Here is a 6295-nt window from a genome sequence, read left to right as displayed (position 1 = left end):
TCCTCTAAACCTACAAAAACCATCAAAAGCGGTCAAGGCGAGAGAGAAAAACAAAAGTGAACAAATATAAAAACCTCCAGAGAACAAAAGCCTGAAAAAACCAGTTTCCTCAGAGCCCACCCCCTTGAGGGGGGAGGGAGGACTTAACTGAGAGAACTTCAGGGACTGAAAACCCACGTGGCAGGCCCCTCCCCCAGAAAACCAACCGGGAAAGGAAAAAAAAAAAAAGACAACAAGAGAACAACCACCACTACTTCATAGGGCAATTTTTATTATTAATTCGATCCCACTATTCTGGCTCATTTTTTTACATAGTTAATTTTTTATTATTATATAGATAATTTTTTAACCTATTTACTGTCACAGTGAGATGTCCAGTTCATCAAATTCCATAATAACCTTCTAACCTGAACTTTTTGATTCATACACCTATGTTTTCCTTTTGCATTTCTATTTTTTAAATTTCTTTTTTTAATTTTAGTTTAGTTTAGTTTATTCCTTTTTTTAATTTTTATTTTCTAATATTCATATAGAGTTAAACTTCAAGGTAATCCCCTTTCCCCAATCAATGCCACCCCTATAGGTAAACCAATTCCTAATCCCCCCTTATCTTAGGAAAGTTGAGTCCTTTAACAAAAATATCAAGATATATCCAGGAAGAATCAAAACAACCTTCCTCACCCACACTGAGAATTTACAACCACTCTCCCATCTTTTTCTTCCACCAGTATTTCTGTGTTTTTGTGTTTGTCCTGATAGTATATAAATCTTACACTCAGGGTTCTTCCTTTATTTGCATATATATGCATATTTATATATATATTTTTTTTTCTCTTGTCATATACTTTTATCAGTCCTTTCGTTTGTCTGTGTATGTTTGTATACTTCATAAATCTTACCTGGGGGCCCATTTGGGCTAAACCTTCTCTTTTATCTCACTTTCTTTCCTGTCTCTCTCCCTCTCTCTTTTTTTTCTTTTCCTTTACTTTTTCCACTCATTTGGGTGGGGAACCCTGATTGCTCAGAAGCATTCCAGGGTGCACCTTGACTGCACCACAGTCGATACACCCAGCTACACCCATTCAGCCATCTCTCACCAAAATGACTAGGAGGAGGAATGCCCAACAGAAGAAAAGTACAGAGGATGGACCTTCTGCAACAGAGCTAATGGCTATCAACATAGACAATATGTCGGGAAGAGAATTCAGGCTAACAATTATCCAAGCAATAGCTAGGTTGGAGAAAGCCATGGGGGACCAAACGGAATCGATTAGGGCCTAACTGAAAACGACCAGATCATGTTTTCAATATTAGGGAAGAGCTGAAAGCTACCAGGGATGAGCTTCACAATGCTCTCAATGAGTTCCAATCAAATCTAAATTCTCTCAAAACTAGAGTAACTGAGACAGAAGACAGAATTAGTGATCTGGAGGACAAACAGATAGAGAGAAAGGATCAGGAGGAAGCCTGAAACAAACAGCTTAGAAGCCATGAAAACAGAATCAGGGAAATAAATGATGCCATGAAACGTTCCAATGTCAGAATTATTGGAATCCCTGAAGGGGAGGAGAAAGAAAGAAGTCTAGAAGATATAGTGGAACAAGTTCTTCAAGAAAATTTTCCAAATCTCGTGAATGGAACCAGCGTTTATGTACTAGAGGCCTAAAGGTTTCCCCCCAAGATTACAGATTCTCGAAAGTCCTCGAGACACCTAATAGTAAGAATGAAGAATTATAATTGTAGGCAGAACCTCTTGAAAGCAGCTAGGACAAAGAAGATCCTTACGCACAGAGGAAAGCCCATCAGAATAACGTCAGACCTGTCCACAGAGACCTGGCAAGCCAGAAAGGGCTGGCAAGATATATTCACGGCACTGAATGAGAAGAACACGCAGCCAAGAATACTTTATCCAGCAAGACTGACATTCAAAATGGATGGAAAGATAAAGAGTTTCCAGGACAAGAAAGGCTTAAAAGACTCTGCAACCACCAAGCCGATACTGCAGGAAATATTAATGGGGTTTCTTTAAAGGAGGAAAAAGCCCAAGAATAGCATTGAACAGAAATATAGAAATATAGAGACAATCTACAGAAAGAAAGACTTCAAAGATAACACGATGTCAATAAAAACGTATCTATCAATAATCACCCTCAATGTGAATGGCCGAAATGCGCCCATAAAATGGCAGACGGCTGCAAACCGGATAAAACAACAGGACCCATCCATATGTTGTCTACAAGAGACCCATTTTGAACATAAAGATAAACCCAGACTGAAAGTGAAGGGATGGAGAAGCATCTTTCATGCCAATGGGCCTCAAAAAAAGGCTGGGGTAGCAATTCTCATATCAGACGAATTAGATTTTAAACAAAAGACTGTAGTCAGAGATCCAGAAAGACACTACATCATTCTTAAAGGGACTACCCACCAAGATGATCTAACAATTGTAAATATCTATGCCCCCACTATGGGAACAGCCAATTACATAAGAAAACTGTTAATCAAGATAAAGAGTCATGTTGATATAAATACACTAATCGTTGGAGATCTTAACATGCCTCTCTCAGAAATAGACAGATCACCAAAGCAGAAAATCAATAAAGAAACAAGAGCATTGAATGACACATTGGACCAGATGGACCTCATAGATATAAACAGAACATTCCACCCTAAAACAACAGAATACTCATTCTTCTCAAGTGCACATGGAACTTTCTCCAAAATAGACCACATACTGGGTCACAAATCAGGACTCAACCGATACCAAAAGACTGAGATTATTCCCTGCACATTCTCAGATCACAATGCTTTGAAACTGGAGCTCAATCACAAGGAAAAGTTCCCAAGGAACCCAAACACCTGGAAGCTAAAGACCACCTTGCTTAAGAATGCTTGGATCAACCAGGAGATCAAGGAAGAACTGAAACAATTCATGGAAACCAATGACAATGAAGACACTTCAATCCAAAACCTCGGGGATACAGCAAAGGCGGTCCTAAGGGGGAAATACATAGCCATCCAAGCCTCCCTCAAAAAAATTGAAAAATCCAGAACACAGCAGCTGTCTCTACACCTTAAAGAACTGGAGAATCAACAACAAATCAAACCAACTCCACACATAAGGAGGGAAATAATCAAGATTAGAGCTGAGATCAATAAGGTAGAAACCAGAGATACAGTAGAATGTATCAATGAAACTAGAAGCTGGTTTTTTGAAAGAATCAATAAGATCGATAAACCATTGGTGACACGAATCCAAAAGAAAAGAGAGAAAGCTCAAATACATAAAATTATGAATGAAAAGGGAGAGATCACAACTAACACCAAGGAAGTAGAAACAATCATCAGAAGTTATTATCAACAGTTATATGCCAATAAGCTAAGCAACCTAGATGAAATGGATGCATTCCTGGAAAACTATAAACTCCCAAAATTGAATCAGGAAGAAATTGACAACCTGAATAGGCCAGTATCTAGTAATGAGACTGAAGCAGTGATCAAAAACCTCCCAAAATACAAGAGCCCAGGACCTGAAGGATTCCCCGGAGAATTCTACCAAACTTTCAAAGAAGAAATAACACCTATTCTCCTGAAGCTGTTTCAAAAAATTGAAGCAGAAGGAAAACTTCCAGACTCTTTCTATGAAGCCAGCATTACTCTGATCCCCAAACCAGGCAAAGACCCTACCAAAAAGGAGAATTTCAGACCAATATCACTGATGAATTTGGATGCTAAGATTCTCAACAAGATCCTAGCAAACAGGATCCAACAGCACATTAAAAAGATTATCCACCATGACCAGGTGGGATTCATCCTTGGGCTACAAGGATGGTTCAACATTCACAAATCAATCAAGGTGATAGAACAAATTAATAAGAGAAGAGAGAAGAACCACATGGTCCTCTCAATTGATGCAGAAAAAGCATTTGACAAAATCCAGCATCCGTTCCTGATTAGAACGCTTCAAAGTATAGGGATAGAGGGAACATCCCTGAACTTCATCAAATCTATCTATGAAATACTCACAGCAAATATCATCCTCAATGGGAAAAAGCTTCCGTCCTTCCCGTTGAGATCAGGAACACGACAAGGATGCCCACTCTCACCACTCTTGTTCAACATAGTATTAGAAGTCCTAGCAACAGCAATCAGACAACAAAGGGAAATAAAAGGTACCCAAATTGGTAATGAAGAAGTCAAACTCTCTCTCTTCGCAGATGACATGATTCTTTATATGGAAAACACGGAAGACTCCACCCCCAAACTACTAGAACTCATACAGCAATTCAGCAACGTGGCAGGATACAAAGTCAATGTACAGAAATCAGTGGCTTTCTTATACACTAATAATGAAAATACAGAAAGGGAAATTAGAGAATCGATTCCATTTACTATAGCACCAAGAACCATAAGGTACCTGGGAATAAATCTAACCAAAGTGGTAAAGGATCTGTACTCAAGGAACTACAGAACACTCATGAAAGAAATTGAAAAAGACACAAAAAGATGGAAGACCATTCCATGCTCTTGGATCAGAAGAATAAACATTGTTAAAATGTCTATACTGCCTAGAGCAATCTATACTTTTAATGCTATTCCAATCAAAATTCCACCAGTATTCTTCAAAGAGCTGGAGTAAATAATCCTAAAATCTGTTTGGAATTAGAAGAGACCCCAAATCGCTAAGGAAATGTTGAAAAACAAAAATAGAACTGGGGGCATCACGTTACCTGATTTCAAGCTTTATTACAAAGCTGTGATCACCAAGACAGCATAATACTAGCATAAAAACAGACACACAGACCAGTGGAACAGAGTAGAGAGCCCAGATATGGACCCTCAACAATATGGGCAAATAATCTTCGACAAAACAGGAAAAAAATACACTGGATAAAAGACCGTCTCTTCAATAAATGGTGCTGGAAAAACTGGGCAGCTATACGTAGAAGAATGAAACTTGACCATTCTCTTACACCGTACACAAAGATAAACTCAAAATGGATAAAAGACCTCAACGTGAGACAGGAATCCATCAGAATCCTAGAGGAGAACATAGGCAGTAATCTCTTTGATATCAGCCACAGCAACTTCTTTCAAGATATGTCTCCAAAGGCAAAGGAAACAAAAGCGAAGATGAACTTTTGGGACTTCAGCAAAATCAAAAGCTTCTGCACAGCAAAGGAAACAGTCAAAAAAACAAGGAGGCAACCCACGGAATGGGAGAATATATTTGCAAATGACAGTACAGACAAAAGGTTGATACCAGGATCTATAATGAACTCAAACTCAACACACAAAAAACAGATAATCATATCAACAAATGGGCAGAAGATAGGAACAGGCACTTCTCCAATGAAGTCACACAAATGGCTATCAGACACATGAAAAAATGTTCATCATCACTAGCCATCAGGGAGATTCAAATTAAAACTACATTGAGATATCACTTTACACCAGTTAGAATGGCCAAAATTAGCAAGACAGGAAACAACATGTGTGTGAGAGGATGTGGAGAAAGGGGAACCCTCTTACACTGTTGGTGGGAATGCAAGTTGGTGCAGCCTCTTTGGAGAACAGTGTGGAGATTCCTCAAGAAATTAAAAACAGAGCTTCCCTATGGCCCTGCCATTGCACTACTGGGTATTTACCCCAAAGATATAGATGGAGTGAAAAGAAGGGCCATCTGTATCCCAATGTTTATAGAAGCAATGGCCACGGTCGCCAAACTATGGAATGAACCAAGATGCCCTTCAATGGATGAATGGATAAGGAAGATGTGGTCCATATACACTATGGAGTATTCTGCCTCCATCAGAAAGGATGAATACCCAACTTTTGTAGCAAAATGGACGGGAATGGAAGAGATTATGCTGAGTGAAATAAGTCAAGCAGAGATAGTCAATTATCATATGGTTTCACTTATTTGTGGAGCATAACAAATATCATGGAGGACATGGGGAGTTAGAGAGAAGGGGGTTGGGGTCAATTGGAAGGGGAGGTGAATCATGAGAGACTATGGACTCTGAAAAACAATCTGAGTTGTTTGAAGTGGCGGGGGCGGGGGTGGGAGGTCGAGGTACCAGCTGGTGGTTACTATAGAGGGCACGGATTGCATGGAGCACTGGGTGTGGTGAAAAAATAATGATACTGTTATGCTGAAAATAAATAAATGAAAAAAAATACTATCTCAATCAAAATCTCAGCTGGAGTTTTTATAGAAATGGATCAGCAGAATCTAAAATTTATATCTCAAACTGAAAGTAAAAATAACCAAAATGACTTTGAAAAATAACAA

The sequence above is a fragment of the Mustela putorius genome, unplaced genomic scaffold (genome assembly GCF_011764305.1).
Source record: "Mustela putorius furo isolate JIRA1106 unplaced genomic scaffold, ASM1176430v1.1 tig00000842_pilon_pilon_pilon, whole genome shotgun sequence".
In the NCBI taxonomy this organism is placed as follows: Eukaryota; Metazoa; Chordata; class Mammalia; order Carnivora; family Mustelidae; genus Mustela; species Mustela putorius.
Note: the sequence above shows the minus strand (reverse complement) of the source record.